Source organism: Anser anser (assembly GCF_964211835.1).
Source record: "Anser anser genome assembly, contig: HAP1_SCAFFOLD_32, whole genome shotgun sequence".
Lineage (NCBI taxonomy): Eukaryota > Metazoa > Chordata > Aves > Anseriformes > Anatidae > Anser > Anser anser.
Genome location: NW_028154148.1, coordinates 4,572,664 through 4,588,376, shown reverse-complemented (window position 1 = coordinate 4,588,376; position 15,713 = coordinate 4,572,664). Strand labels below are relative to the sequence as shown.

The 15,713-nt window shown below is 52.1% G+C and overlaps 1 pseudogene across 1 annotated transcript; it reads right to left on the bottom strand.

Moving 5' to 3' along the window:
• Positions 1 to 5,080: 5,080 nt before the first annotated feature.
• Positions 5,081 to 6,935, bottom strand: LOC310890664 (olfactory receptor 14J1-like; annotated as a pseudogene). The gene has a single exon. The product of its transcript is annotated as an olfactory receptor 14J1-like (transcript).
• Positions 6,936 to 15,713: the final 8,778 nt, after the last annotated feature.

Genomic DNA, 15,713 nt, shown 5'->3' with positions numbered 1-15,713 from the left:
GGTAGGCCCCATAGAGGAAGAGGTCTTAAATAGGTGTTGTCATGTCAGAGGTATCCGCTTTTGCCTGAACTCATCCTTCAGGTTTGCTTTTGTGGAGGTGCAGAGCTTCTGGGCACGTTGTGCAGGGTGCTCCTACAGCCTTTGTGTCCTTCTCCATGCTGGCTTGGGAGCAGCTTCTTTCTCAGGAGCAGAGTAGCCAACCGAGGTGAGACAGATACTCTGAGTTCATGAAAGCCATCAGAAAGCTGCCCCTAAGAAGATAAGTGATATGGAGAAGTCAGGAGAAGCCTGGCCAGGAGAGATGTGAGATTTGGGGGAGGGAAGAAGAGCTTGGCCAGCAGAAGCTAATGATTTTGGAGAGGTAAAAATGCTCAGGTAATGTCGATCCCACAATAATGCAGACTTAAAGCAGTCATGTGAGGCCCTGTTTTAACCTGTAACATTAATACCCTAATCGAAATGCCACTCCACACCCTGACAGGAATCCACTGCTCTAATTTTTGACCACAATATCCCTTGAAGCCAAAATTAGTCATAACACCATTTCCATTACCTTTACTCTCTTGCTCACCCTGATCCCTGCCCTTAACATTAACATTTAAATGCTCTAATAAAATCTAGTATTCTTGCAGACCTAAACAAAATGCTAAACCAAAGAGCTTGCCCATACCCTAAACACAGATCTGACACCCCAAGCCCAACACCAAACCCTCCCACTCAATAGTTGCTTAAGCTCTCACCCAGAAATGTTCTCCGTAGTCCCTAATGCCATACATGAACAACTAACATCCAAACCCTGTCCTCCTGTGCATTAACAACTTCACCTCCAACCACTCACCTAACTCTTAACTTTAGGTTCATTTTCCCTTGGGGTAATGCAGGAACCGTGAGGATGTCGTGCAGTCACACGGCATTCAGAGATGGATGTGAGGGGCCATGGATCTGATCAGCTTGTGGGCCACAAGGAGGAGATGGGTGGGAATGCTCTGCTGAGCTCAGCTCTGCCTCAGGATCTCCTGCCCCAGCAGGAGGAATGTGACTGGGGCAGTGACTGGGAGGTCACTTCTGTCTCTGCAGCTGATAGGGCAGCAGCAGGAACGTGTCACGCAAAGGGACTGTGAGGTGCCTTGTGTCTGGAGGTGGCAGGTCACCCTTGGCTTCTCCCTGGGATCTGCACTTTAGGGCTGCCATCTGCCAGTGGCCCTGCTAGGCCAGCAGAAGGCCCCTGCTTGGCATGCTGCCTGTGGGATCCCCTCTGCCTCCATCCCCAGGACGACCCAGACAGAAAGAAGGCCCGCACAGGGCTTGTCCTGTCCCTTCTGCTTGAGGCCAGGACTGGACAGCAGGAGGCCCAAGGCTTGGCTGTGTCTAGCCAAGAAGCTGCAAGGCCAGCAGCAGGACCAGGCCTTGGGAGATGCTGCTGAGGTGACTTCTGTGTGCTTGGCTGACAGGCCGCAAGGAGCCTGATGGGTTGGGATGCCTGCTCCAGGAGTGGTTTCCACCCTGATGGAGCTTTCTTTGGTAGTAGGAAAGAGCAGGAGAGAAAAACTGCCACAAAGTGCCCCTTGGAAGGTTGGTACTGGCCACATAGAGGAAAAAATATCCCTCAAAGTGTAGTCCTGTAGTGACAGAGGTCACCCAAAGAGTATCTGTGATCACACCATGGCTTTGAGTTTCAAGGAAAGCTGGTTAAGGTTGAAGAGACATGGGTGAGATGATGGAAATGCCGGGATGAGAGCAAGGTGGTGGACAGAGATGGGTGTCTGCAGACTTCAAGGAAATAGGACAAAGTGTGGAACAGCATAGGAAAGCCTGCAGAGGAGAAGGCAGAGGGTGCTGGCAGGAATGGAAGGCCCCAACAGCCCTGACGTTTTTGTCCCTTTGCCTAGAGCTTGTGAGGAGACGAGATAGAGTCATTGCAATGGGGCCTCACTGCTTCCTTGATACCCTGTGCAGGGGTGGGGTGTTGTCATAATGAAGTTCTCGTGGCATCACGCTGCCCACCACATCATACAGACCCCAAGAAGAACCCTGAGCCAGACGTGGGGGTGCAGGATCTCCCCTCCCAGGGGCTGGGGTCAGGCCTTGGCCCTTCTGCTTCACCAAAACCAACCAAGACTTTTCTCAGCACAGCGCTTTGCCTGTCTGCAATCATGGCCTCCAATGATCTGCCCTAACAAGTCCCTGGGGAGGCTTTGTTAGGAACAGCCCTCAGTGGGGCCCATTAATACTCCAAGTCACTTCAACATTTCCTTCTGACTTTACCTTCTCAAGCAGTTACATCATTCTCCTCTCAGTACCTGAGCTTCATAGACTGAGCACCAAAATACACCACGGAACTCATTAAAATGCAGAACGTCCTAAGCAGACATATCTCTCCCAGAATTTTCTTCATGTCTTCAAGACTTGTAAAGCTAATTGGAGAGCTTTCATGGTGTAGTTAAGGAGGAAGATATCAAGAAGCACCTGAAAAAAATCTTTTCTCATCTTAAAGGATGTGTTTAGTTGAATTTCAGTTTGGAGCATTATTCTCTAACTGATACTGATTCAGGGTGTCTCCTTTGGAGACCTGCATAGGGAGGAAAAGCAGACTCTTGGGGTCTGACACTGCATGGAGAACCTTGCTCCTCACCACCCCAGCCCTGACATTTCTCTCTTTGGCGCTTGCATCACTTCTCCTTCCACCAGACTTTGGCACAGAGGTCTGCAGCTGGATGTTACAGCTCCTTTGCACCAGCTCCCTCCTGCTTGCCTTAGAGACCTGGATGCACACAGGCGCAGAAGGGTTTCTCCTTATTTCAAACCAAACAACAGGAAAACATGCAGCAATCTTCCAAAAGCAAAGCAAGCTCCTCATCCTGTATGCCTCCTGTGAGGTTTATGTTCCCAAAAGGATGACTGGACCAGAAGTCTTTTATACTGATAGACCGGAAATTATAAGTGTTAAGATTTGAATTAATCCATATGATATTAACTCAATGATAAATGATGATGAGCTTTCTAAGGACACAGTTAGACAGACTGCAGATAGCTGGGCAAGCTTCAACTCCCTGAAGCTCAAAGCAGCACCTGGGTTGGTGAGGGCGGTCTGAGTGATCCAGGAGGAAGGGGAGGGCAAGCCAGGAGAACCATGGGAAGTGCATAGGTCCAGACAGGCAGCTGGAAAGGGGACATTCAACATGGACTGTTTAATCAAGACAGGTGGATGTACCTGGAAGATGAGGGAGCACACCACGATAGACAAAGCGATGACAATGCAAGTACAGGTGAACACCAGTATTTCTTTTTCTGTGATGAATGTACATCCTGAAAATGCCTATTTCTTCATGAGAGAAACTACACTGTGTGACATTTTACAGAACGGATTGAATCAATTGAGGTAATGAGTAGTTGCTTTATGACTTAGGTACTGAAGAAAATACTGGGTATTGAGGCAGAGCTTTGCTGTCTGACCATAAGCAACCAGTGCCAAGGTCTTCAGAGTAGTTTACACACTTTTGAAATATTTCCTTGAAATCACATTTAATCACAGTAATTCCCTGGAATGGAAGCTGTCTGAAAGGACCTGCAGGAGACCAGAGCCCGTTGGTGGATAAGGTGGGGACAGGTGATGTTTCCCGGGCACCTCCACTGACAGCAGTGCTCTTTCTCCTTGAAACTGTAGCCCAGCCCAGCACAGGAAATCCCTTCAAGGCAAATTCCTTCTTCAGCTCTTTCTTGGGATAGACCTAAATTTGAAATGGCCATTGGGATCTCAAGACACTCTCCCTCCTTCCTAGTAGGCACCTAAATATCCATTTACCATCCTAGGTCATGTGTGGAAAACTCAGCCTGAAAAACTCAAGAGCAGGAAACTTCAAAGGGCTGAGGCAGAACCCATCAGCTTGCCCCACTTCGGGGAATCATCCCCTTCCAACTAGGGATATGAAAGTGAAAATTGTGAAATGACCCGTCAGGTCAATGCGCAGATGAAGGGAAAGTCACACATATTGTGCTGGAGTAGCAGAAGGCAAAAAGCACTGCACTGTGCCTCAGACTACTCAAGGAGACCTAATCCAGTTCATCTGTGAGATAAAGCAGAGTGAAGGACATTGAGTTGTGGCCTAACATGAAGAAGGATGTACATCACTGGTGAAGGAGCTGTCTTTTTGTGCCATCACCAATGCAAATTACACAAGAACTACATCAAATAAAGGTAAGCTGTCCCACCCTTGCCCTGTCACACCACGGGGCAGCGGAGGGACCTTTTTCACTTTCAGCCTCTTCTTCAGAGAGGCTTTGCCCTCTCCCTGCGCACCACGGGGCAGAGCCTGGCCCTGGACGCTCCGTGAGCGCCGTGCAGGTCGTGGCAGGCTGCGGTGAGGGGACGAATGCCCTGGGCCCCCTTCCTGCTCTGCCCAGGCCAGCAAGGGCCCCGAGCGGCCTCGTGTCCCCTGCCCCTGCAGCTCTGGGCTCCCTTCCCCAGCCCTGGCTCTGCAGCACCAAGCCCTGCTGGGAGCCCTCCCCTGCATGCTGCCACCGCTCCCTGACGCTGCTGGTGCCCTCTGCCGGGCACTGCCCAGCCCAGCCCAGCCCCTGCCCACCTCTCCCCACCTCCCGGACCTTGCCTGGTCACCCAGTCTTGGCCCTTTCCGCTTGTTCACTGAAGGCCTCTGAGACCTCTGTGCTGTGGCCTCGCTGTGTGTCCTGGCATTGCAGAGCTCCCATCAGCCCGTGCATCCTTTGGCTTAGCTCTACTGTGAAGACCCACTTGCTGCCCACCCAACACAAGGCACACAGCATCCCAGGTGAACCGTTAGGGTATCCTGGTGGCTCCCGATACCTCCCTGATGCCGCCAGCCCTGTCACGTTTCAGCCCCAGGAAGCTGCTTCTTGACCAGTCAGGGCCTCCAGGGGCACTGGGAATCCACTAGTGGTGACTCAGTCCAGCCCTGGCTCCCTCACCCAGCACCCCGTGTCCTCGTGCCCCTGTGTCCAGGTGGCACCCAAGCACAAGAGTGAGGCCTTGAGCCTGGCATTCTCTGAGCACCTTCTGCACTCCAGTTTGGGAAGAAGAGCCCTGAGCACTGAGCAACTTCACTTTTAGTACCGAGATGCCACAATGGAGGCCAGGTGTCATTTAGGAATAAACATGTTTACAGAAAACGTCTCGGTCACACAGAGGGTTGGTCATTTGGAAAAGAGGAGTGAAAGCAAACATCTAACTGAAAACAGAATTGCAAACAATACTACACATAAAGGTCAAAAATTGGCTCAGATTAACTTGAATAAAACTAGAAAAGTGAGATAGCCAACTCATTACTAAGTAAATATTACCACTAGAATCATTTTCTTCAGTGTGGCTTTCAGGTCCTGGTTCCTCATGCTGTAGATGAGGGGGTCACTGCTGGAGGTACTACTACATATAAAACTGCCACCACCAGGTCCAGGGATGGGGAAGAAATGGAGGGGGGCTTCAGGTGTGCAAACATGATAGTGCTGATAAAGAGAGAGACCACGGCCAGGTGAGGGAGACGTGTAAAATGTTTTGTGCCGGCCCTCCTCAGAGGGCAACCTCAGCACAGCCCTGAAGATCTGCACATAGGACAGCACAATGAAGACAAAACAACCAAAGCCTAAAGAAACATTAAACACAAGTGCCCCAACTTCCCTGAGGTAGGCATCTGAGCAGGAGAGCTTGAGGATCTGGGGGATTTCACAGAAGAACTGGTCCACAGCATTGCCTTGGCAGAGGGGCAGGGAAAAGGTAGTGGCCGTGTGCAGGACAGCGTTGAGAAAGCCACTGCCCCAGGCAGCTGCTGCCATCTGGGCACAAGCTCTGCTGCCCACGAGGCTCCCGTAGTGCAGGGGCTTGCAGATGGCAACGTAGCGGTCGTAGGACATGACAGTAAGAGTATAATATTCTGCTGATATGAAGAAGAGAAAGAAAAAGACCTGTGCAGCACACCCTTGATAGGAGATGGCCCTGGTGTCCCAGAGGACATTGGCCATGGCTTTGGGCAGAGTGGTGGAGATGCAGCCCAGGTCGAGGAGGGCGAGGTTGAGGAGGAAGAAGTCCATGGGGGTGTGGAGGCGGTGGTCGCAGGCTACGGCGGTGAGGATGAGGCCGTTGCCCAGGAGGGCAGCCAGGTAGATGCCCAGGAAGAGCCCGAAGTGCAGGAGCTGCAGCTCGCGCGTGTCTGCGAATGCCAGCAGGAGGAACTCGCTCACAGAGCTGCTGTTGGGCATTTCCTGCTTCTGGGCATGGGGTCCTGCCAAAGGAACAGCAATACATCAATAACATACCACAGTGATCTGAGAAAACCATTCCTGTTTCTCAGTTAAGTCCCTCAAAGCACTTGCCCAATTGCACGCAGACAGTTGGCAGATCCCTTTCCTGCGTTGGTTTCAGCTGCTCTCTGCTGGCATTTCTTTGACTGCTGGACAATTCCGCTACGGAGGTTCTCCTGAGAAGAGCTTGAAGACTGCTGAGGGAAGAAGAATCCAGGCTCCAAGTGCCCATCTCCAGACCCCTCACCCTGTCCCTGTACTCCCCTTCCCCCAAGCACCCCGAGGGCTCACTCCAAGGGCAGGTGAAACCCCCATCCCCAGGGAGCCTGGGAACAAGAGCAGCAGCAGCACGGCCAGGTGGAGAAGCCAGGAGGAATGGCAGCGTGCTGCTGCCAGGGGAGGCAAGGCCAGGGAGGGACAGACGGACACTCAGCACACCCTCCTGTGCTGCAGCTCTGCCTGCAGAGGAGGCAGCTCCTGCTGGGGACAGCGGGGGCTTGAGGGCAGAGGCTGTGCTGGTGGCAGAGGAGAGCAGGGGGTGTCCCAGGGAAGGCGCCTGCCCTGCAGGGGCTGGCAGGGAGGTGCCTGAGCCCTCCCTCGCACAGCATTTCTGGCAGCAGCTCCCTCTCACCGCCTGCCCATGTCCCTGCTGCCTGCCCGTGTCCCTGCTGGGAGCCGCTTCTGTGTCCCCACGTCTCCTCCGTCTACACTCACAGAATCCATCCCACAAGCTGTGTACTCAGATTTACTCAGATTCCCCTCCACTGCAGGAATCTGAAAGCAGAGAATCCAAAAAAGCCTTTCCCTTCAGATAAACCAAGCCTCTGTCTTCCCTTCAAAATTTCCTCTTATAAATGCCATTCTCTACAGCTTCTTCTACACTTTGCTGGAGAAACAGAGACCCATCCCGACAGATGCTGTCAGGAATCAGATGTGCCAGCTGTAGAAGACCCCTCTGGCAACTGTAGCCGCATGGCCCTGCAGCCAGAGACGTACCTTGTCAAGGGCTGTGCAGATTTCTCCTGCAGGCAGCTCTCAGCATCCTCCCACTGCCAACTGCCTCCAAGCCCTCTCTCCTTCTCTCCTCTCCCCGTGCCACCTGCGGTCAGAGCCCCCAGCCCTGCTGCGCTGTGCACAGGAGCTGCTCCTGGGCAGAGCTGTCTCTCTGCACCACGGCCCTCTTGCCACGAGCTCTCTCTGTCCCAGGAGCCCGGCCCAGCTCAGCACCAGACGCCCAGCCCAAGGCATTGGAATCCCCCCTCGGGGGGCTTTGCTGAGGAGCCCACGAACCTCAGGCACTGAGAGACAATTGAAGACATCTCTCAACAAGTCCAAGTCAGAGGCAAGTTTCCTGCAGTGTCCCCCTGAGGGCCAGCCCTGACACAGCCTCCCTTGGAGCTCGTTAGAGCAGAGCATTGGAGGCAGGGAGGACAAGCAGACAAAGGCAATGTGAAGGTGGCACTGATATGTAGGAAAACTGGATGTGTTTCACCAAGCAGAAGGGCCAGGCCTTGACCCCCAGCCCCTGGGAAGGGAGATCCTTTCCCTTCACACACTGCTCAGGGCTCTTCGTGTGGCAGGAGGAGATGGGGATGTGCATGGCCAAGTGCAGGAGAATGGTACGAGCCCTGCCTGGTTCATGGGTGGGGGCGAGGATGCAATGAGGCCCTGGTGCTTTACCGATAAGCTGTCTCCTCCTAGGCCTCAGGGGCAGAGACAACAGCCAGAGCCATGGACACAAACCTGGGTCCTGTTGGGACTTTCAGCCTTCCTACATCCCTTGCTCCTCTCCACACCAGGCTGTCCTAGGGACTCCCACACCTGTACCTCTTTCTCTGCTGGCTCTAGTCCCTTGTCCGTGTGGTGTCTCACCGGATCTGAGCTGAGTCTGATACCTCAGATCTTCTTGGTGGCCATGCTCCTCGTAAGGCAGCCCTGGTGGAACTTGGCCTGGTTCCTGCTGAGCAGCACCACTGATCGTATGGCATCCCTCGTGGTGCCCTGCTTCTCCTGGGCCAGCACTGACATAGCCTTTGTTGGAGCTCGTTGGAGCAGAACACTGGAGGCAGTGAGGACAAGGAGACAAAGGAAATGTGAATGTGACAGTGATGTGTAGGGAAACCGGATGTGTTTCACCAAGCAGAAGGGCCCAGAGAAGGAAAACCAGGTAAGGGGCAGTGGTGACAGCACCCGAGAAGCGCAGCAGTGATGGAACCAGAGCTGGCCTCAGCATACAACAATGCAACACCACACACCGCCTCTTTTGTTGTGAAGGACTGTGATGACAGATGGAGCCCAAATTCATGGACTGACTGAACTCAACAGACATTTTAGAGGGATGGTTTTTCCACTATTTGAGCAGAGCCATCAGTGAGCAGGATATTGTCCTTCTCATCTTCTGGGAGGGTGAGACAGAGAGGCCTCTTCAACATTAGTCACCTCCTCTTCTGGCGACATTTCCAAGTCCCTGTCCTCTGGACAGTCCATGATCACTTCCAAGACTCCAAGACTGGGGTTTCCTGTCGGAGCCTGCTGTGTAATCAGTGCAACCCGCTCACTCCGTGGAGCATAAGGTGCATGATGTGTAGAAGGGGCCCTCCCTTGGAACTTCCAACCCAGCGCCAGCCGTCAGGGTGCCAAGAGGAGCTGTGCTTCAGTATGAACCAATTCCAAAGCAGACCCAACCCCTTCATATGCTGCCAACATCACTTTTCAGGCAAAGTATAGTGGGCCTTGCATCCTCACTGTCCCTGACTCCACAACCCTAGGGGTCAACCTCACATCTCCCCTGGTACTTTCTGCCAGAGGCTCCAGGCAGGGCGATTCTCCTGAGGTGCCGTGTAGAGCACAAGTTTTACATCCTGTCCTGCTCCGACTGGCCCCAGAGCTACGGCAGGAACTATCTTCCTTTGAATTTGTTCAAAGGATTGTCATTGTTCTGGGCCTGTAGTGGGTTTACGTGGCAAGGTTTTGGTAGCGGGGGAGCCATAGGGGTGGCTTCTGCGAGAAGAATCCAGAAGCTGCCCCATGTCAGATAAGGGCCCCGACACTGGCCAGACCTGAGCCAATAAGTGATGTTGTTTGCGCCTCTGTGAGAGCATATTTAAGAAAGGGGCAAAACTGCTGTGGAATAGCATCTGGGAGAGAGAGAGGAGTGAGAAACAGCCTTGCAGACACCAAGGTGTCCTGGTTCCAGTTAGGACAGAGTTAAGTAGCTCATAGTAGCTGGTAGGGTGCTATGTTTTGGATTAGGATGAGAAGAGCGCTGATAACATGCTGATGTTTTAATTGTTGCAGAGCAGTGTTTACACCAGGCCAAGGACTTTTCGGCTTCTCGCTCTGTCCTGCCAGCGAGCAGGCTGGGGGTGCAGCAGGAGCTGGGAGGGGACAGACCCAGGACAGCTGACCCCAACTGGCCACAGGGGTATTCCATACCATCTGGCGTCATGCTAAACAATATATAGGGGTGGCTGGCCGGGGTGGGGGGGCCGGCTGCTCGGGAATAGGCTGGGCATCGGTCAGCGGGTGGTGAGCAATTGCATTGTGCATCACTTGTTTTCTTACACATTATTATTGTTAATACTATTACCATTATCACTATTATTATTATTATTGTTATTATTATTTTCCTGTCTTAATAAACTGTCTTTATCTCAACTCACAGGCTTCACTTTCCCGTTTCTCTCCCCCATCCCAGAGAGGGAGGGGGGAGGGTGAGCGAACGGCTGTGTGGTGTTTAGCTGCCAGCCGGGTTAAACCACAACAGTCCTTTTGGCGCCCAACGTGGGGCCCGAAGGGTTGAGATATCGACAAATCTGACCAGAGTGTGTTAAACTAAAATTGGTATAAGTATTGGACCTGCTTAATAGTTGCTAGTCACGATGTTGATTGCCTTAATCTCCAGTCTGCTGTACCTGTATTCCAAATTGAGTTTTATGGTGCGTTACTTTCTGTATGTGCTCCCTGTTGCACTGTTTATCCTTTCCGGGCCCTGGTTTAAGATTGTTATGGTACTGTGCGGTGTAACAATGGCTTATGAAATGATGAAATATCTGGTCACGACTTTAACCTGGTATTTGTACTCAGCACTGACGTCGACTCTATACTTTGGAACCCATATCTCGGAAACTATTAGCAATTACACCTATTGCCTGTTTTCGTTAGGGAGCCAATCTGTGAAGGGGACAGGGGAAGACATGTTTCCCTCCCTGTTCACTCTCCCTTTCTCCTTCACCACCCTCTTATCCCCCGAGCTAGTTACGGTGGTTCTCCGAGATGTTGAATATCCTTGGGATACTCAGACCAGCCTGCTCTTGTTGTTATGTCTCCTGAATGCGCTTCAGATTTTGTGGAGGGTTAAACAACTACTTAGGAATCTCATCCGGAGATCTGTCTTGAGGCGGGATAGTTGCGAGTGGCAGGGAGTGTGGGAGGATATGGGCAGGTTTCTAGAGCAGCGGTCACCTCCAGTGTTTTGGACATTCACCCCTGAACAACTGCAAAATCCTAAAAAGCTGGCAGAATGCTTGAAAAAAAGGTGTCATGACTCTGGCAGTTCCAAAGTGACACAAATCACTGTAGCGTGCTGGGGTCTGGCTTGTGCCTATCGAGCTGCAATTGATGCTACTAGCAACCTAGCTCCAGCTCCTGCAGCCGCTCCAGCTCCAGCTCCTGCAGCCGCTCCAGCTCCAGCTCCTGCAGCTACTCCAGCTCCAGCTCCTGCAGCCGCTCCAGCTCCAGCTCCTGCAGCCGCTCCAGCTCCAGCTCCTGCAGCCGCTCCAGCTCCAGCTCCTGCAGCCGCTCCAGCTCCTGCAGCCGCTCCAGCTCCTGCAGCCGCTCCAGCTCCTGCAGCCGTTCCGGCTCCAGCTCCTGCAGCCGTTCCAGTTCCAGCCCCTGCAGCCGCTCCAGCTCCAGCCCCTGCAGCCGCTCTAGCTCCTGCAGCCGCTCCAGCTCCTGCAGCCGCTCCAGCTCCTGCAGCCGTTCCGGCTCCTGCAGCCGCTCCAGCTCCAGCCCCTGCAGCCACTCCAGCTCCAGCCCCTGCAGCCGCTCCAGCTCCTGCAGCTGCCCCAGCTCATGCAGCTGCTCCCACTCCTGTGGCTGGGTCAGAGAAACGAGCTGTAGCAGTGCAAGTTGACCCCGCAGAGGGTATTCCAAGCCCTGTGGCAGACCCTGTGTCTGGGTCAGAGAAACGAGCTGTAGCAGTGCAAGTTGCCCCTGTAGACAAGGTGAAAAAATGGTATAGAGGCTCAGGTCGTTTAAAACGCAGACAGTCTTCTGCTAAGTCTGGGCGTAGTGAAGACGAGGCTGGGCCATCAAAGGTGCAGGAGACTGAAGATGAGGATGAGGATGGCGAAAAATCAACAGTAACTACCCGGACTCCATACCAGCCATCAAAGGTGCAGGAGACTGAAGATGAGGATGAGGATGTCGGAAAATCAACAGTAATTACCCGGACTCTATATCAGCGTGAGCTACGAGATGTGCGAAAAGATTTTGGTCGCTGTATAGGCGAGCAGCTTGTCACCTGGCTGCTCCGGTGCTGGGACACGGGAGCCAATTATGTGGAATTGGAGGGCAAGGAAGCCAGGCGGCTGGGATCCCTTGCTAGGGACGCATGCATTGACAAAGCAATTGGAGATGGAGCACGATCTCGCAGCCTCTGGAGGCGTCTCCTGTCAGCTGTGCAGGAAAGGTATCCCTTCAAGGAAGAACTTGTATGTTTACCAAGCAAATGGACCACCATGGAGAAGGGAATTCAGTACCTGAGGGAATTGGCCGTACGGGAAGTAATTTATAAGGACCTAGACGACGCACAAACATCCGCAGATCCAGATGCAGTCCGGTGTACACCACCCATGTGGCGGAAGTTTGTACAGAGTGCCCCATCATCATATGCCAACTCATTGGCAATACTAGCCTGGAAAACGGAGGAGAATCCCACAGTGAATGAAGTGACTAAAATACTCCGGCAGTACGAAGGAAATCTCTCCTCTTCCCTAAAGGCCTGTGTCTCAGCTGTGGAGAAACTCTCTGAAGAGGTCCACCAACTTAAAGAGAATTTATCTTCCCCTTCACCTGAACGAACCAGTGTCCACCAGCTAAAAGAGAATGCTTTGGAGAAACTTTCTGAAAAGATCCACCAACTTGAAGAAAGATTATCTTCCCCTTCACCTGAACGAACTAGTGTCCACCAGCTAAAAGAGAATACCTTGGAGAAACTTTCTGAAGAGATCCACCAACTTAAAGAGAGATTATTTTCCTCCCCACCTGTACAAACCAGTGTCTCAGCTATTAGGGGTAAACGTTCATCTATGCAAGGAAGACAATATGGTGGGCACACACACCGCGCCACCCTGTGGTTTTACCTACGTGACCATGGAGAGGACATGAGAAAATGGGATGGAAAATCTACTGCAACCCTAGAGGCACGGGTACGTGAATTGCAAAGGAAAACAATTGGGAAAAAGGAGTTCTCTGAAAGGTTTGCTGCTCCAACTTCCAGCAGGCAGTCCTTTAAACACAGAAATGAAGATTCTGACCAGGACTAGAGGGGCCCTGCCTCCAGCCAGGGGGAGGAAAGGGACAATCGAGTTTATTGGACTGTGTGGATTCGATGGCCTGGCACGTCAGACACACAGAAGTATAAGGCTTTGGTAGACACCGGTGCACAATGTACTCTAATGCCATCAAGCTATAAAGGGCCAGAGCCCATCTGTATTTATGGTGTGACGGGGGGATCCCAGCAGTTAACTGTATTGGAGGCTGAAGTGAGTCTAACCGGTAATGAGTGGCAAAAGCACCGTATTGTGACTGGCCCAGATGCTCCGTGCATCCTTGGCATAGACTATCTTAGAAGAGGATATTTCAAGGACCCAAAAGGGTTCCGCTGGGCTTTTGGCATAGCTGTCTTAGAGACAGAGGACATTAAACAGTTGTCTACCTTGCCTGGTCTCTCAGAGGACCCTTCTGTTGTGGGGTTGCTGAGGGTTGAAGAACAGCAAGTGCCGATCGCTACCACAACTGTGCACCGGCGGCAATATCGCACCAACCGAGACTCCCTGAGTCCCATCCATAAGCTAATTCGTCAACTGGAGAGCCAAGGAGTGATCAGCAAGACTCATTCACCTTTTAATAGTCCCATATGGCCAGTGCGAAAGTCTAATGGTGAGTGGAGACTAACAGTGGACTATCGTGGCCTGAACGAAGTCACGCCACCACTGAGTGCTGCAGTGCCGGACATGCTAGAACTCCAGTATGAACTGGAATCAAAGGCAGCCAAGTGGTATGCCACAATTGATATCGCTAATGCATTTTTCTCCATCCCTCTAGCAGCACAGTGCAGGCCACAGTTTGCTTTCACTTGGAGGGGAGTCCAATATACTTGGAATCGGCTGCCCCAGGGGTGGAAACACAGCCCTACCATTTGCCATGGACTGATCCAGTCTGCGCTGGAGCAGGGGGAAGCTCCTGAACACCTGCAGTACATCGATGACATCATTGTGTGGGGTGACACTGCAGAAGAAGTTTTCGAGAAAGGGAAGAAAATAGTCCAAATCCTTCTGAAGGCTGGTTTTGCCATAAAACAGAATAAAGTTAAAGGACCTGCACGAGAGATCCAGTTTTTAGGAATAAAATGGCAAGATGGACGCCGTCAAATCCCAATGGATGTGATCAACAAAATAACAGCTATGTCTCCACCAACTAGCAAAAAAGAAACACAAACTTTCCTAGGTGTCGTGGGGTTTTGGAGAATGCATATTCCAAATTACAGTCTGATTGTAAACCCGCTCTACCAAGTAACCCGTAAGAAGAATGCTTTTGAATGGGGCCCTGAGCAACGACAAGCCTTTGAACAAATTAAGCAGGAAATAGTTCATGCAGTAGCCCTCGGGCCAGTCCGAACAGGACCAGATGTAAAGAATGTGCTCTACACCGCAGCCGGGGAGAATGGTCCCACCTGGAGCCTCTGGCAGAAAGAACCTGGGGAAACTCGAGGTCGACCCCTGGGGTTTTGGAGTCGGGGATACAGAGGATCTGAGGCCCGCTATACTCCAGCCGAAAAGGAGATATTGGCAGCATATGAAGGAGTTCGATCTGCTTCGGAAGTGGTCGGTACTGAAGCGCAGCTCCTCCTGGCACCCCGACTGCCGGTACTAGGCTGGATGTTCAAAGGAAGGGTCCCCTCTACACATCATGCAACTGATGCTACATGGAGCAAGTGGGTTGCACTGATTACTCAGCGGGCCCGAATAGGAAACCCCAGTCGCCCAGGAATCTTGGAGGTGATTATGGACTGGCCAGAAGGCAAATACTTTGGGATATCATCAGAGGAGGAGGTGGTCCGTGCTGAAGAAGCCCCGCTGTACAACAAGCTACCGGAAAAAGAGAAGAAATATGCCTTGTTCACTGATGGGTCCTGTCGTATTGTGGGAAAGCATCGGAGATGGAAAGCTGCTGTATGGAGTCCTACACGACGAATTGCAGAAGCTGCTGAGGGAGAAGGTGAATCGAGTCAGTTTGCAGAAGTGAAAGCCATTCAGCTGGCTTTAGATATTGCTGAACGAGAAAAGTGGCCAGTTCTCTATCTCTGTACTGATTCATGGATGGTAGCAAATGCCCTGTGGGGGTGGTTACAGCAATGGAAGCAGAACAACTGGCAGCGCAGGGGCAAGCCCATCTGGGCTGCGGCATTGTGGCAAGATATTGCTGCCCGGGTAGAGAACCTGGTTGTAAAGGTACGCCATGTAGATGCTCATGTGCCCAAGAATCGGGCTACTGAAGAACACCAAAACAACCAGCAGGTGGATCAGGCTGCTAAGATTGAAGTGGCTCAGGTGGACCTGGACTGGCAACATAAAGGTGAATTATTTATAGCCCGATGGGCCCATGACACCTCAGGCCATCAAGGTAGAGATGCAACCTACAGATGGGCTCGTGATCGAGGGGTGGACCTGACCATGGACACTATAGCACAGGTTATTCATGACTGTGAAACATGTGCTGCAATCAAGCAAGCCAAACGGTCAAAACCTCTTTGGTATGGAGGACGATGTCTGAAATATAAATATGGAGAGGCCTGGCAGATTGATTACATCACACTCCCTCAAACCCGCAACGGCAAGCGCCACGTACTTACAATGGTGGAAGCAACCACCGGATGGCTGGAAACATATCCTGTGCCCCATGCCACCGCCCGGAACACTATCCTGGGCCTTGAAAAGCAAGTCTTATGGCGACATGGCACCCCAGAGAGAATTGAGTCAGACAACGGGACTCATTTCCGAAACAACCTTATAGACACTTGGGCCAAAGAACATGGTATTGAGTGGGTGTATCACATCCCCTATCATGCACCAGCCTCTGGAAAAGTTGAACGATACAATGGACTGTTGAAGACTACACTGAAAGCAATGGGTGCTGGGACATTCAAAAATTGGGATACA